We start from the raw sequence: 17,966 nt of genomic DNA, 5'->3' as shown, positions 1-17,966 counted from the left end.
ATTTGGAACACAGATATGAAGAGAAGTCTAGAAAGTATCCAGGAATTTTACTGTTTGGGTTACAGTTCTCAGCTGGACTAACAAATAGCACAGAACTCTGTGCATTCTAAAGGTGGCAAGTGTATTGCATTAAATGACCCTGATAGAAAACCACTGAACACTGATAGGGAAGGCTCCACCAAGGAAAAGAAAAGCAAAGCACAAACCAGCAGCTCCCCTGCTCACCGAGGAACAGCAGCACTGTGGGAAAAGTGGGGCAATCAGTGAAGCACTTTGACAGCCCTGAGGCCTGATTAAGTCCTGCTAGGTGTGGTAAAAGTCCACGACTCTCACTCATGACTGGGAACAGCTGAGTTCACAGCAGGAGTATTCCCCACAGGAGAAGCCCATGTAAACTTCCTTAGCAGCAGGGAGAAAAGGGCTTGAAGGAGATTGTCCTCGTGTTACAGGAATCCTCAGTTACAGAAGAACAGAGTGGTCCTCATGGAAAATCTGTGACTGCAAACCACAATATTCTACTCTAAGTCCTTCTAAACAGAAAGCATCAGCCAGTGAGGCCAGTTGTACATTAATGTATAATACTGCCATTTGCCAGGCACACAGTGGCTACTAAGGAAAAAACCATTTTCCATTAAATATTTCACTGGAGTGTAATACCAAGTTTTCATTGTATTTGAAAAAGCTGCAGCAATAGGCATCAATATTGGCCCGAGTTACTCAGGCTTTATCCCCCACTTTGACATCTCCTCAGAGCAGTATCCTGCTCCCTCTTAAACTCCTATGCTACATTTCTTTCTCATTTTTGATGTCTGATTAGCTTAAGGATTTATCTGATTCTGAATTATGATAGAAAGAGTATACTTTTAAGTACAAGCCATGACTTGATGGAGCTTGTTATCAGAGCAGGACTCACCTCCGTGGAAAAGTTTAATTAAGACTTATATCTTGGAACAGTTTATCTCTGTGATGGAAGCACATTGAATTAGGAAAATAGATCAGGAGTAACCTCAGTGGTCTCATTCAGAAGTATATTTCACATGTGAGTATGTCAGTGCCTCTGCTCAAATATCATTGTAGAGTTAGCCAGACTTGGCCAAAAATTATATTATCCAATAATTTCAAAACTCTAAGGTATTAAAAAAATACTGTATTCATAATGAATCAGTAAAAAAAAAAAAAAATCAAAATAGCAGAATTGTTCACAAAGCAAAATATCCCAAAATATTTTTTTGACTTTCAAGATATTGTCTGTACATAAAAATCTTATTCTACAGCATTAAAAATCTGTCAGGTACACTGAAAACCTTGGTGATATTTTGCCTGAACTTCATTTTTAAAAAAAGTTACATTCCATCATAAGGCCTTGATTTAGTTGAATTAGCATTTTCCAGTAGAACATTTCTGTGAGAAAAGTTTAGCCCTGGCCTTAGGAAGGAACTTATCAACATGTTATTATTAACTTATTTGTTTGTGAAATAAAAACTTGCAAGTTTGCTTGCAATCAAAGTAGAAACTCGGAGAGACTGACATCTTCCATAAAACAGAAATATCACCTATTTATCCATGCAACCTATTGCAATCACTGTGTCAAACTGCGCACAGGCTGTACAGGTGGTACCAGGACTTTCCAGCAGACAACACCTCCCTGCCATCCAGCCACAGCCTGGCAGAGAACACAATAATTCAGAAGCTTGGTATGTTAGTGTCAAATAACCAGTTCTGTACTTCTAGAGCAAAATGTGAATAATTACATTTTGTAAGCCAGTCCACACTAGGGAAATTATTTTCCTTAATTCTAACCACTCTAAGAGCAAAGGGTGCTGTCATCTTATTGCAGGGGTTCCATACTGTCTCCTACCACAAAAGTTTCATACCCTGGTGTTTCTCGTGGACAGCTCCTCCAAGCACTGACTCTTTCTCCTTCACAAAGCAGCCAGCTGACTCCAGTTCTCTTCTCAAGGAGCCACCCCATTCTTTTACAGCACTCTTCTTCTCATTGGTTACAGCTGTGGCCTGTTAAAGTCAGGCCTGTCCCTAATCGTTGATAAATGGCCCAGCTGCAACTCCTTAGGGGTAAGATTACTTTCTACACTATCTTTATTTTCTTATATTCTATCCCCCTACAGAGGGGCATTTTGGGCCACTAAATTGACCAGCTTCTAAGTATGCACCAGACTGTACCCCACAGCTGAACACTGTAACAGTGCTATGTGCTATGTTTTCATTTCCTCCTGAGAAAAATACTTTAATTTACATAGGAAGATAACCAAACACATAAGGTCTTTAGGCTATAAAAGCATCATAACATGCTACAGAAGGTAAGCATTAGTAACCAATTAATAATCAGCACTTTTTAAAAATTTCTGCTATATTAAACAATATGTTAAGTAAATAAACTACTAAAAAGATCTGGGCATGGTCCCCTTTAGTCACCCTCTCTCATCTTATCTCCTCAGACTGTGTGCTTCTCCTACTAGGTCTGAGATGTTTTTAACTGCAGAGCATGCTAAATCACCTTTTTAACGAGGCAGAACACTATTTTCTGCTGTAGTGCCAACTAAAAAAGGGGATCCAGTCAGCAGATATTGTTTAAGAAAGAGGCAGTTGTTGCTTCTGCAAGGTAATGTGCTTGCAAAAAGGAGGAGTGCAGATGCCATCCACTCCAGGCTGCCACACGTTTCCTGTGTCAAGCCATGATGCAGGATTATGCTAGGCCAGGACAGAGCAGCAGTGCCAGATCCAGCCCAGTTCTGAAGCCTCTGCAGCTTCCTTGCTTCACCTTCTTCAAAGAAGGTGCTCCAAGGACAACTCAGGAAAGTCTGTACTCACATCTTGTCATGACAGCAATGAATCTCTCTGTATCTATACATGTGCACTCCTCTTTCTCCTTCATTAGAGTAGCACACACTGTTTATTCATCCTATGGAGCCTCTCACAGCGAGCATCTGGAGTTCAAAGACAAACTGACAGTGAGTTCACTTTATGTGTCTATCTAATCTTAACCATCATTTACTTATATTGGCTTCTGCAAGGCTCTCAGTTATTAAGAATTCAAATAAAGTCATATCATTGGTGCTTTAAAGAATATCATGGAGACAGATCAGTTACACAGAGCAGTAATATTCTACTACATTTATTGCCTATAACCAGGAAAGCCATCAAGAATGAAAAAAATAACTATATTTAAAAACAATAAAAGCTACACTTTTGCCTATACTCTCTGAACAAACTTGAATGGGTTGTGGCTTATGACCAATTTAGAATAATTTACCATTCAGATAGTCTGCACTGGAACAATAAAAATCCCATTTGTTTAGATTTATTTTAACAGCAAGATGATCATAGACTAATCATATATGCATCTTTTACCCTACTGCATAATATATGTTTTCATTTAGGCAAAATTATAAGAATTTAAAATTCACTGGCCTTAATAGAATAGAAAGGTAAAACAAATTATTTTAATGAATAAAAAAAGCTGTCGGGCCATTGATAATTCAGAACTCTAACAGGGAAAAGCGAATAATATTATAACATGGATTACAATATTCAAGCAAGAAAACAGTCTGGTTTACTTTTACCCTGCTGACTTACCTCTTATTTGAAGATACACCAATATAATACGAAGCACCAGAGCAGACTTTAAAGTTCAACACTTCTAAAAAGCTTATGTAAGTTGACAAAGCTCAATAGAAATTACCTGAGTAGACCACCTGAAATGGTCTTACCTGTCTTCAGACTAAAAGTTACTTTGTGAATTAGTAAGCATTTATCCAATATTTATGTCAGAATGCAAGTGGTTACACATCACGCTCATCTGTAGGATCAAGAGGATTGATTTTATGTGTATTTATTTACACATCAGAATTTCCTAGGTTGCTTTCCATACATTGAAGTGGCTCCCTCAGCAAATGCCATGACTCAAATGACAGAGCAGACCATGCAGTCCTTGTGAACAGCACCAGGCTGGCACTGACTGACAGCAGGAAGGGTGAGCAACCTGGGGACTGGCACTTGGCACAGCACAGGGAAGCCTCATTCTGTAGGGAAGCCTCCTGCAGCAGCTTCACTGGAAGTAAAACAACACTTTCAAAACCGCACAAGCAAGGCATTTATCAGAGTGATTGATTTTTTTTAAAAAGCTTTTCAATGCATTCCTGTGAGACCATCTGCAGCACTGTCAGGGAGGAACATCTTTAGCGAGGCCCAGGCACAGCTGCCAGCAGCTGCTCCTTGAGAGGGTCCACGGCCTCCAGGAGCAGCTCTGAACACGGGGAAGCAACACTCCTGGCCCCTCAGCAGGGCTGCACAAGCACCTGCAGCTCCAGCCACAGAGGACAGTCTGGATGGCAGACCTGCCAGGAATACCTTAAAGATCTCTTAGCCCTGAACAGCTGGTGGCACGTCAGAAATTTTGAGCAGAGGCATATTTTACCTTAGATGCTTGCACAACTCAAACATTTCTCTCTGATTTTCCAGGAACACAAAAACTGGATGATCACTTCTCCCCTTCATCTCTCATGGGTGAGCTGTATTAGTCATAATTATTTCTTTATTTGCATGTTTGCAAAACAAGTAACAGAAACCGTGAAGAGTAATGAGTACTGATGTGCAAGCGGACATTAAAATAGCTACACACAATAGATACACATAAAATGCAATGTATAATTCACTTTAATTAAACTAATGCAAAAGTAGCTGCCTTTCTCTACCCATTTCTTGCAGCACAGAGTGCAGAATCAGCTGACTAGATAAATATGCACATTCTTGAATGGCTGCATCATGACAGACAGGTTCACCGGGTAAGTGCAATCCTGGGAAGATGCTGATCTTCTTGCATGAATTTAGGAATTCTGTTAATTATGTAAATCACTCAATATTTAATGCCTCAGTGTGTAATGAATCAGCCATGAACTACCTAAGTCCTTTGTAATTTACTGCCCAATCTGTCTGAAAGATGAGGCCATGATAATGGAAGAGAGAAGTTAACTGAAATATTTAGGGTTTGGATGAACTCTCCAGTCAGATAAAAAAAAAAAGGCACTTTGGTCTGGACATAGGAGTGGTAGATGTCTGAAAAATTCCCAAAGAGGAAAGCAAAGTATACAGAGCAGGGGCTGACAGAAACAAAAGGAATTAATTTCAGGGCAAGAGAATAAGGAAAGGGACATGCTTTAACTGGTGGTTTGGCTGTGGAAAGAGCTGAGAAAGAGAAAATGACTGCAGAGAGGAGGAGGAAGAAAGGGGTGATGTCCAGCAGGAGATGCCATTTGAAGAAAAGGATCTCAGGTGGAGGAGGACTGAGGGCTGTGGGTTTGTATCTGACTATGAAGGCAGATTTGTGAGCTCAGAAGGGAGCTGTGCCACAACCAGAGCCACGTCCAGCTCATAAGTGTCTGAGCTGAGAAGAGCTGCCACAGACCAGAAAAAAACAGAGTTCTGTTGCATCTAGACCAAGAAAAAAATAAGGAATACCCACAGATGCAGCACCTGTGGGCTCAAACACAAAAGCACAGTAAACATCATGGACTTCAGATGGGATATGAGGCTGGGAATAATGGCATTTGCCATTGCTCTCCTCATCAGCAAGAGCAAACAAGAGTTCAGTTACTAAATTAGAAGAATTTAATGTTCCATGCAATTTAAATTCCTGTTTTTTCAGATCATTAACTGCTTTCTAGAGGACAGAAAACTCTGATTAAGCTCCATTCCTACACTGTAATATCAAGTTATTTTTGAGTGCATAAAGATGATTTTGAGAATACTGTCACTATAGAAACTAGTGCTAAAGGAAGTTGTCCTCTATTTTCCCACTAGGGAAAGGAAAGAATACGCTCTTTATTAGCTGGTAGAAATGGATGTAGTTACATTTAAATATTTTCCTCCTGGTCCTCTTTAACTAGTTTTGTATTTGCCAATAATACCTTCAGCTTCCATTATCTTTTGGGGAAAGGGAAAAATGGATTTTCCCTTTTTCTCCTGCGGGCTGTTGTCCTCAAATGCTTGTGTGTGACTGTGTTTGTGTGTGATCCAAGTAACAGACACTACAAATAAAACCAACACAAAATCCTTTTAGATTGAAGCTGATGTTGTCCAAACACCTTGTTAAATAACATGCACTTTTGGACATGGGAATTCCCAAGATAATCTTCCTTCCACAAAGCTCAAGTTTGTCCTCATGCATAATATACAAATGCAATCAAGATGAGTAATAGCTTAGGAGAAGAATAAAACTGAAGAAATCACATCTTTAAATATGATATTACTATGCATAGTATAGTAAAACTCAGATGCTCCAAGCCACTTGCCCCCCCACTGTTTTGTGCCCCAATTGTGCTAGAATCTATATGTATACATCATAAATATATTTCTGGCTTCTAAAAAAAATTTGTTTCAGTATATAAGGACTTTGAAACAACCCCACAGTTTGAGCATTCCATACTACCTAAAATGTAAACACAGACATCATTTCTCCCTGCAGGAAAGCTGGTGTGTTTTGTGAAGAAGGCATTTGTGAACCATTTGCACACAGATCTGAGCACCCTGTTGGCCGCTCCTGATGCTGCAGCTCTCTCAGTAACGTGGTGAACACTCAGGAGGATGGTGTGACAGCAGGCAGGGCTGCCAGGTGACTGCACTACAGGCTCTGCTGTGCCACCTGGGCAGCCAGTCCCCTGCGAAGGTGACTGTCACAGCCCAAAGGCAGCACTCCACCTCTTCTTCAGCTCTGCCTGCTCAAGCAAGTGCTACTGACCCACTCTGCAGCAAAGGCCAGCAACCCACAGGTGCTGTGCTCTCAGCACCCCAGAGCCACAGACCACACAATCCCAGCCTTGCTGAGGGAGTCCAGGTTCTAACCTAGGCATTAGTTTTGGCATGGGAACAACTGAGCAGATCCCCTCCCAGCCCCTTGCATAACAGAGCATACAGATCCCACGTGGGTATGTGGGAAGCTCTGTGCTGCAGGATTTTACTCCAAAAGCATTTGTCAAGGAAACCTTCACTGAAAAGGCATGTTTGCCTTCTTTGGGAAATGTCTGTGAATGAATGAAGACTGATTGGAAGCGAACAGAATTTCAATAACTCAGACTTCCAAAGACCAGCCTCCCCATTTTTTATACCAACAGTTTGTCTTCCCAGAGCAAGGAGTTCAACAAATGTAGAGCCACTCTAGCACTATACAAACATTAAAAAAAAAAATGTCTAAGGCAATAAGAAGGAGGTGATGAACAGCAGGGGAATGGTCTTGCTTCCTTCCAACAGACAGTCCTGGGTAATATTACCAAGAGAATTCAGAGCTGATCCGTTTAATGCCGCAGGCTGACATACTCAGTTTGACTTTGGTTTCTAAAATGCTTAGGTCAATAAAAGTCCCTCAATCTTCTTAAAGTATTCCTGAGAGCATCTACAACACTTACAACTTAATTACGTGTTTTGGGTTTTTTGGTATTTGGGTTTGTTTTCTTTAATTATTATTCTACAGGTTTCCTTTCCTTTACATTGAATTTTCATATCATAGAGTGCTAATACAGCACAAGAAAATAGTGCAGACCACTCTGCCAAAGCTGCTGCCACCATGTAAATGTGAACTGAGTGAAAAAGTCAGAGTTGACTTGAGGAAGAGAACAGATTAAATTATGAAACCATGCAGTAATATTATTTCGTATAATGCAGAAAACTGCATTGCACTGGTTGATTTATATAAGAGTGACAAAAGCAGCTGCAGTGCTTTATGGTAGACCTGAATCCATCCATACAAGAAATTAAAAGGCCTACTGAAATTCGATTAAATTCTGTTCTTTATTCACTGGCAATATCACGTCAATAATATATGCAGAATAAAAAAAAACCACTATCCTGAGAATTACAGAGCCTTCTTAGCTCCAGGAGAAAACTGGTGATAAAACACACCAATTTGGTCCTAATGGACCTTTTCAAAAAATATTTTCCAATATATTTGTAAATAATATTTGAATCTGAAAAATCTGAAATCTTTCACTAGAAAAGAAATTTCTACAGAAAATTTCATCTACAATTCCACATGCAATATTCCAAGCTCCCTTGGTCAAGCTATGACCTTCTACTGCTCCCACTGTGGCTAAATAACTGACTTGGTATACAATTTACACAAGTGGGGAAAAAAGAAAAGTGAGACTAAGTTAGTAAAAGTACACATAATTATTTCCAGTGGTATAAATTATTTTAGAAGGCATGAGATATCAAGATACTACCTATGCAGTCCATACAGCTGGCTGGAGTTGAAAGACTTATTCCTGTGACTCTAGAACAAAAATACTTTATGATTATAGAATGCTGAGTATGGAGTCTTTTACCACCCTAGACAACAATAGACTACTAAAAGCTAAATTTGCATGTCATGAATCAAGTATTTTATGCTGTAAAATGATAACAAACATGTATAAATTAATGGCAACTGGACTCTGGTAGTTAAAGGACTACAACCTGGGATTTCCTACTTGTGTGCACCACAGCTCTTACAGACCATTTGTTCTTGCAAAAATGAACATGTTAACAAATGAATATGTTACCCAAACCAATGACATTTTATTCTAATTGGCACTTGTACCAAATAAAAAAAATCCCCACTAGCAAAATACTAATGCTGCACTTTTAAACAAAGGCTAAGGAAATCTGCAGGAAAACCGTGTTTGTTCCTAAGCTGTGCTATTTTCAATTACCTGTTTGTGCACACTGACATTTTCTTTCTGAAATTTGTTTTAATAGAGCCCAAAGTAGCAATTCAAAACTGTAATGCACAAATCTAAATAAAGCTGAAAATACCCCTAGGCATTTACCAAGGAGGAGGCTTTTCAAAATCAAATGATACGCCTTTGGCAATCAGGGCATCAACAGGTTGAACTCAATGAAAGAGAACAGTAGCAAATGATGGGAAAAGGATTGCACAGCTCCCTCCAACTGAAAATGCATTTGACCACGGGGCAACACCAAGATATGGAAATAAATTTCCATCAAAATCAGGGATCATAAAAGGCAATCACATCAAGCTAGGCTGCATCACTTGGAAAGTACAATTACTGGAACACCTGGAAGTAAAAACAGTGTGGTATGCAGCAAAAGACTGAACAGAGAAAACACACATACTGGGTTCAAAGCTAAAAAGTGCTGCTTTGTTGAACAACAGGAATCTAATGCTGGTCCTTCTATGGTCAGAAACTCAAAACATATACTGTCTCTCTGATTTTGCCTTATAAAAGGTATCTAGAATCTGCACTTGTGAAAGATCTCAGCATCAAAACAATAGTAGATGATGAATCACTTAACTGTACTCAATCTTCTGGTAAAATATATACAGCAACAAGAGAAAAAATATAAGGAAGATTTTCATAATATTACAATTCTAAGCTTTCCAAGACTTTAGAAATATTATGAAATTGAAACTTACTGTTCAGGATGAAAATATCTGCATTTAGCCTCTTCTTTCAAATATGGATTTTTATTTCCAGTTTTGTACTCTTTAACACAGTCCACAGGTTCAGCTTACTTTTGTTTCAGAATTTGTGTTTATTTTCTTCCTTTCTCACTCACAGAATCACAGAATATGCTGAGCTGGAAGGGACCCACCAGGATAATTAAGTCCAATGCCTGACCCCACCCAGGACACCCCAAGAATCACACCATGTGCCCGCGATTGTTGTCCAAACACTCCATGAATTTAGACGGGCTTGGCACTGTGACCATTTCCCTGGGGAGCTGTTCCAGTGCCTGGCTGCCCCCTGGGCAAAGAACCTCTCCCTAATATCCAACCTAAGCTTACCAACTCAGCTTCAGGCCATTGCCTCAGGCCCTGTCACTGGTCAGCACAGAGAAGAGATCAGTGTCTGTCTGCTCCTGCACTTCCTCACTAGAGGAAATTGTCGATTGCAATGAGATCTCCCTCCAGTCATTGGGATTATCCAAAACATATAAAATGAGGAATGCTTCTTTTTGTCCAGAGGCAAAAGAAAATGGTCTCATAAAAATCTAGCAGAAATATTTTCATTTCTGTTTTTATTGACAGAAAGATTTTCTTTAGGCAAAGTGAATTGTTTTAATGTCTTCAACGATTGGCAAGGTCTGGAGAAAATGAACACAGAACCTTCTCAGGGGACTACAGTGGGAGGACAAGAAAAAACAGGTACAAGTTATAGCAAAGAAGTTTCTAGTTACGTGCTGGAAAAAACCTGACTGTCAAGCACTGGAAAAGCCTGAAAAGAGAGGTTACTGGAACTATTAAAAATTTTAGTGGACAACAGTTTGAACAACCTGATGCAAGGTGTCCTTGCTTTTAATGGTGGGTTGAACCTGATAACCTCCAGAGGCCCCTTCCAGTCCATATAATAATACTACAATATGAGGTTATTGGATACAAGCTAGACACAACTATAACTGAAGCTGGCTTCTGAAGAAAGAAATTAAATGTGTTTTCCTTAAAGGAAACAGCAGCAACATTTCCACATAGCTCACAACTTGTTTTCTAGTTTCCTTTGATATCAAATTCTGAATAAATTTACCATTTGTGACTACAACAAAAACATGCAACTCCACAAAACACTGTTCCTTCAAAATTCATTTAATTAGCTCTGCTGTTTTGATGGTTATTCCTTTGAAACAAGAATTAATTTTATTTATAAGCTACAGTTTTTTCAAACTAGCCAGTGAATTTCAAAGGAGTCAGAAACATATCCATGTTGTGGTATTCATGAGAGATATTAAAAGATTTAAAAAAACAATTAGCTCCATGTATAATGTTTCTAATGTTTCTGCTTTGAATTCAGAGGTCTTTTTTTTTTTTTTACTAAAGCCAACTATGAATCAACATGAATATCCTGCCTCCCACAGTGCAGTTTTCCTTGCCCATGCTATTAAATGTGTTCTTTGGAGTTGTAATTGTAGAAACATCTACTCAGGAAATGAATGATTTGTATAAATTCACTATTTCTTGTTGGGATCCTTACAAGTCATGAAGTTCAGGGACCCAATATAAGATTTGACTGGCCTTCTTCAGGTCCTAACTAAGCATTTTCTCCAACCATGTCTGACAACTCAGGACAATGTCATGTGAATGAGTCCCCATGATTTTGGGATTCAGATCATCCGGTGTGAACAGAAGTGATGTATCCTGAATGCTCTGACTGATGATACAGTACAGCCAATTACAAAGCTGACAATACCTTCTGATTCTGGAAAAACTGGAGGCCAGCTGCTTCAAGAGCTAAAAGGGAACATCATCAGTGGAGGAAAGATCCTGACATAGGGGGACCCTGGAGATCAGCAAGGTGCATGGAAACAAATGGCAGAGATCCCCAGAGACCTGGTCTCCAACAGCTGAGTCAGGTCACCAACAGCTGGGCAGCTGCAGAGCAGGAACTTTCTGTCCCACCTTGCCAGAGCAGAAACCATCTCTCTGCTGGGAAGAGAAGCTGAGATTTGTGGAAAACAGCACTGAGGGAAATGCAGGAGGTTGCATGGGATAAAGAAATATAATCTTGCTGTTTTTTAAACAATTCTCAGTATCCAGATCCTCTGTGGGATGTTTTGCACTCTGCCTCGCCCATGGCAGATCCCAAAAATAATAGTGAATATAGGCAGCCAGCAAAATGGAAGGTCTCAGTCTTGTCCTCACGCATCTTGTTTGTCACTTCATGATGCCCTTCAGGCTATCAAGTGTCTATGAAGCCATGTAGCAAGACACAACACTCTGCAGCGCACATGACAGCACAGATCACATTGCATCCAATGTAATGTCTAAGGCAATTCCCCACTTTCTCTAGCTGATCTGCACTCAACAATGAGGATGTTTTCATTATGCAAGTAGAAACCACAACCACAGGAAAAAGGCTGCGCCTCTTTTCTGAGATAAATCACTGGCATCAATTGTAGTGAGCAGTTGTCCTACAAAAGGCGAGCAACTGTTGTAGTGAGCAGTTGTCCTACAAAAGGTGAGCAACTGATCACCTGTGGCACTGTTTTAAGACATGCAGAAAAACAACAACACTAAGCAACAGTCAATAGTAGAAAATGAAGAAGAAGGAGGGAAAATACAAGAGGCAACACATTCAGAAGAATGAATACGGGAAGATGGCACATGGGATGTTCATCCTTCCAGTTCCTAAAAGCAGGTTAGTCCAACTATTACCTTTTCTGTCTGCCCCCCTGGAAAAAGCAGACAGAACTGAAAAAGATTTAGCAGTAATTGAACATGGTCTCTGTACCAGGGCTTCAGGATTTTTTGGCATACCAAGACCAAATAATTTGAAGGTACAGTATAGAGAGAAAGGAATTTGGCAAACATGATTACTCATATACTAATTAATATTACTCAGACTCAGAAATCAATGTTCTCTTTTCCTTCATTTTTCCCATTTGTGACAGAGTTTAATTGGCATGTAAATTAATCTAATGGAAAACAAACTGAATGGCTACTGTTGACCTTCCTGATTAATTAGATATTTCAGCCAATTAGATATATTACGACTTCACAATTTACTTCTTCACTTCTATCAAACAGCCTCCTCTCCTGAAGGTATAGTTCTGGTAGTTGCCACTAAGTGTCACTGTTCACATAGCCTCAAAACCCATATTATCATGCAAACAAAATTGGGCTTGGGGAAGACCATCTATAGTTGGGTATGTTTGGGTGTGGAAGCCTCATGGGTGACATTCTCATGTCATCAGAGTCATCTACTGACAGTGCCCCAAGCCAGACCTGTTCCTGTCCTAGTCTGGAGCTGTGACACATCTCCTGTGACACAGCAGTGAGAAAGGATCACAGCTGTTGGAGGAAAGTACAAAGAGTAGATACCAAGTGGTGAGCAAGAAGGTTAACATGCAACACAAGAAACTTGGGGTGAGACACTTCAAGTTTGGTGAAGAGCAGCTCCTCACACCCCCTCTCCATTGTAGACAACTGCAAGAACACTTCTAGCCTGTTTCAGAGGAAAGGCAACCTCAGGTTAGCTGAAAACACCAGCCATCACCATCCTGCTGAATAGCAGGCCCCAACTGAGCACTAGTTTGGGTGAAGAACCCAGCAGTTTGTTGAGACAAATAGGCTAAGCTTTTCTTGGGAATGAAGTTCATATACATTAGAGAAATCTGCTCTGGAAGTTCAGTTAATTCCTAGAAACCAGATATAACCTGTAGAAAAATTACGTTAATACTGTTTGACCATCTAATTTCAGAACTGGTAGTATGTGTGAACAAAAATCAGATTTACAAAGCAACAAAACCAGATACCACCATCAGTCACATTTCTGGGAAATATTCTCAGTGTTATTAGCCTACCTTCTGTAGGACGTGAAAGTGCAAGGGCTACCTTCAAAATCCAAGATGGGAAGTTTTCCAAGCAGCAAGGACCCAAGCACCCAAGTAATCCTCCATGGACTTATATGTGAGGGTAATGCTAATAAAGAACAGCCTGCTGTTAGCTTTCAAAGTTTACATGTGTTCATCAATAGAAATAAGTTAGGCAAAAAAATCATCTTTGCCTTTTGGAAATCTGCTTTGAGTCCCTTAATCTATGAAAAGTGTTTTCTTATCATCTAAAGCTAGTGACAGCCAGGGCACAACTTCAGCAGAGCTTAGAAAAATAGTGGGAAGCAAAACTAGGAATTTGGATCACTTATAAGGATAGAAAAGGCGAAGAGAAGACTGTGGGTGGTGTTATTAACTGTTCAATGACAGAAATGTGGCTGCACTTTATGATTACAAGACAGTTTGGCTGGAATTTTGAGACCTGGCTGCTTAGGATGAGCAAACAGCAACAGAATGTCAAAAAGGTTCAGGGAACTAAAAAGATTGAGAAGACTGGACGAAGGGAGCCCAAGTTTGTCCTGCTCCAAGGGAGTGCCCAATGACTGCCCTGGGGCACTCATGCTCTCCAAACTTTAGTGGAGCAGCAATGCACTAACCTAACTACGAATGTCTAACGGAAAGATTTCTCACCTATCACCCCAGTAATGGACTGATCACTGTGTAAAGATCAGTTCTTGGTTCTTTTAACCTTTTTCCGTTGTATTTCTTCCTTCATCATTTTATGCAGGTCTCCCTCAGCTTGAGCTCCTTCTTCATCATGTAAGGTGCTCCTCTACACAGCTCAGAGTTTGGGATTATGGAAGGTGGCAAGGTGTGAGGGCTTTATTGCCACAGGACAGGAGCTCTGCTACTAGACTGCAGCTGCCAAGGATTTTGGTATAACACAGGGTGATTTGGTGCTTTTGGTTTTATACTAATGAGGTAAAAAAGTCATATTAAAAAAAAACCCCAAAAAACAGAACTCTCAAAAATGAACAAAAGAAAAACAAATCCCAAAACAAAACATAAAATTCTCCCTCACCTTTACTGCCCCTCCAGTGCGACATGATTAGAAAAGAAACCTAGATAACTAGAAAAGCAAACATCTAGCAAATGCTTAGCAAATAGATATGATTTCATTAAATGTACCAAAGAACATGATGAGTAAAGCATCTAGTCAGCTTCCAGACTGCTCTCTTATCTGAGCAAGAGTTTAAAAGTTATACAGTTTTGTGTTCAGGCAAATTACAGGAGGAACATTCTCCAATACAATCCTGTAGTGTGTGGGAAGACATTTTAGCTTGTGCAAGCTAATCAATCCCTCCTGTTAGCAGATTGAGCTGTCATTTAGTAGGTCAGAGAAACATAGAAATGCTATTCTGTAGTCAGAGGAGACATCTCTGAAACAGATTTTAAAATTTCTCAGGCCATTTTCTTCTGCTCTGTCAGCAAGCAACTCTGATTTATAGACATGTCAGACCTGAACCAACTATTTCTACTGAGAAGAAAATTACTAGAGAAAAAGATGAAAACATATAACAAGTGATTTGGGTATTTGCTCATACAGGTGAAGAATAAAAAAGTTCAACTGCAAATGTTGGAATTAAGCATGAGGACAGATAATTGTTCAATAAGCTTTGTTTCTAAATTCTGGCTCTATTTCATCTTCTCAGACACAAACTGAAAAGCAGAAGTCATGGCTTTCCATCAACACACACAAAGCTGGAAGTGTGTTGCCTCTGCCATTTGTCCTGACAAATAGACACATCCTTCTTCAGCATAGCATCAGTAACCTTTACTCTAGTATTACCATTGGGATTGACAGAAATATTGACACTGCACTACAGAAAGAATGAACAGCAAAATGAAGCCCACTGCAGCATACAGGACTTACTTGGGATTATTGCTGTTGTTATTTTGAGGAAAAATATAGAGATTTGGATATTTGCAGCTCATGAAGACTTTACATACTGATGTCTTTTCCCCACAATTTCCAAATAGCCATACCAAATTTTTCATCAGGGATTTGGATTACAGTAAATTTACTGTCAGCAGTACTATGGTACCACTGACACAGCACTGAGTACAGCATCAGATGCCACAGCAGAAGGCAATCACAACAATTTACAGACAACTCCGTGTTCACTTCTACTGGCACATCACACATTTTAAGCAGAGGGAGCCATCCTGCAAACACACAGGAATGTGGCCCCAGAAGAGAGTTCAGTTCAGCAGCTATTGTTATTTATCTTGGAAAGTACAAGATCCCATTCGTTCCATACTCAGAGACACCCCTTCAGACAAACAGACACATCTTCCTCACTAACAATATTTAGACAAGCATTAAAGTTGCAAGAAGAATTTTTGGTTCCAGTTATTCACTTCTTATGGTGGCTGGCAACTTTTGTCACATCATACACCAACTAAAAAGCCCATCATTTTGATTAAAGCAGTAATTATCCGTATCTTGAGCCTACTAGGGGATTATTTTTATTCTGTCCAGTGTTGGCTGAGCTTTCTAGATATGCATTCATTATGATTTTTTACCCCTAACTTTAAATCTGTCTTTTTTTTCCTCTCTCTCATTTACCTGTTAGGTTTGTTCTTTTCCTTATCTTTGAATTTAAACCTGACCTTTCCTATTCTGTCACAGTGTTAGATGAGTTCTTTGTCTTCATCTTATTGGATTTTCTCTTTCCAGAGCTTTTGACATTTTGCAGTTCATGGTTTCTTTCAACAAATGAATGCCTTGAATGCCTTGAGTGATGAATATTAGCATAATTAATATTGGTAATAGCAGCTTTATAGTTTGGGATTTTTGTTTTGTTGTTTTCTTTTTAGTTTGAGTAAAGACTAGTTAAGGTGAAAAGAATGCTCTTCATTAAGGCCACAGGCACTTTGTTTTCCCCACTTGGTTTTAACCAATTTCAGACTCAGAAAAAAGTCCAACAGCTAGGACAAAAAATCAGGTAACAATTCCAAAGTAAAGGACAATGGAACATGCTACCCGAAAAATAAAACAATAAATGTTAACCCAGCAGAGGAAAAAAAAAACCCAGAAATGCAAAAATTTGTATACTTTATATGAATTTGATCTTTCAAACCACAATACAATACAGAGTTATCCCAGCTGTTACCAAATCAGCTGGGTTTACAGGCATACCAGCTAGATTTGCTAAATCTAGATTGCTTCACTCAAAACAGTGATTCACAGTCATATTTCTCATTCTTTATTTTTAGTAATGTCAATACCAAAACCTTGCACTGATTCAGAACAGCTTGCTGGAGCCACTGGGTTGTCCAGGCTGTCTAGAACTGAGATCGGCTTTCTAAACTCTGCTGAGATATTGGTTCCATTTAAGGTTGCTGCAGTTTGAAATTTCTTGGGCCTTTTTTTTATTTTCTTGTACACATGAACATACTTGTAGAGCTTTAGGTTGGGGGGGTTTAAGTGCAACTATAAGTTGCACTTTAGGTTTTGTCTAGTGACAAAGGTGAAAAACAATGAAACATAAAAAGCCATGGTCATGGTTCCTCTACTACAGAGAAAATAATGAAGGGAATGAACAAGGAATATGCCAAAGTTCACCATACCACAAGAACTTTGAAAATTGTTGAAAATTTCTAACACAGTTCCTAAGCAGCTGAAATTCAACATTTCAAAGGGAATTTCAAAAAAGCTTTTTGGGACCAGGAATATTTTGCTTACTGTGGAATACCGGTTAACGTGTTCTACCAAAGGAAATCAGTGACAGCAGTTGACAGGGAAAGCAGGGAAAAAGTCTGGAGGTAAAATTAAATAAAAGTATATAACAGTATGGAAATTAGAGGGGGAAATGTGGTCACTACTCCCTGGATGACATGGTTAAATGAATGTCTGACTTTCCACATACAGTACAATCTGAGGGGACTCAATGGAGGGTGAAGCAGAGCGGAAACACCTCGGCCAGGCTCTGTTAAAACCCTTGCAGAGGAGGGAGCCTGGTGTCACCTTTTAGCTGATCTGAATGATTTCTGATGTAGAATGTACTTCTTTGAAATCAGATAATCCGGTGTTCAAGTCATTATCAGCCTTTGAAAGGGACAGATGAGAAACATGGGAATATGAGTTGATAAATTTATGACTGAAAATTATCATTTCAAAATTGGGAAAAAGCATCTTAAAACTGAGGTTGACCACCTTAAAGCTCTGCTCACTGCAGCTGAGCACAGACAAAACTGTTAATGAAGAAACAACCTCCTATTTCAGAGAGGTGGCTCTGCAATTCAGTACTTTATACAGACCCTGAGGCTTGGGATATTTGGTATGATAGTGATGATGATGAGACCTCAGAGAACCCTGACTCTAAATCTGATGAGGGTAACAATGAGATCCTTACTACTGTGCACTCTATTCCCTAGTCTCTGACAGTGTTTGCAAAATTGCAGGAGAATTTATTCAAGGAAACCAGAAAACTCTGAAGTTGAAATTATGTTTATACAGACCCCTGATTCCCTTGGCAATAATGGAAATATAGAGGGTGATCCCTGTGATTACAAACCAGGGGGAAATGATTCTTTATCTCCTTCAAATTCCTATGTGCATAAAGCCAGGTGTCCTACAAAAACTCAGGATGGATAGGGGGAGCCTAGCCGAAAAACAACTCAATTTA

The 17,966-nt window shown here is 39.5% G+C and overlaps 1 protein-coding gene and 1 long non-coding RNA gene across 2 annotated transcripts in view; one reads left to right on the top strand and one right to left on the bottom strand.

Annotated features, from left to right (window-relative positions):
• GABRG3 (gamma-aminobutyric acid type A receptor subunit gamma3) overlaps positions 1-17,966 on the bottom strand; it is a 300,014-nt gene that overhangs the window by 167,788 nt on the left and 114,260 nt on the right. The window lies entirely within an intron of this gene.
• On the top strand, positions 2,910-6,975 carry LOC135448703 (uncharacterized). Its single transcript, XR_010440561.1, has 4 exons — positions 2,910-2,969; positions 4,480-4,524; positions 4,726-4,802; positions 6,482-6,975. It is a non-coding gene; the product is annotated as an uncharacterized LOC135448703 (long non-coding RNA).

The sequence above is a fragment of the Zonotrichia leucophrys genome, chromosome 1, assembly GCF_028769735.1.
Source record: "Zonotrichia leucophrys gambelii isolate GWCS_2022_RI chromosome 1, RI_Zleu_2.0, whole genome shotgun sequence".
NCBI lineage: Eukaryota > Metazoa > Chordata > Aves > Passeriformes > Passerellidae > Zonotrichia > Zonotrichia leucophrys.
This window is presented reverse-complemented; position numbering and strand designations above follow the sequence as displayed.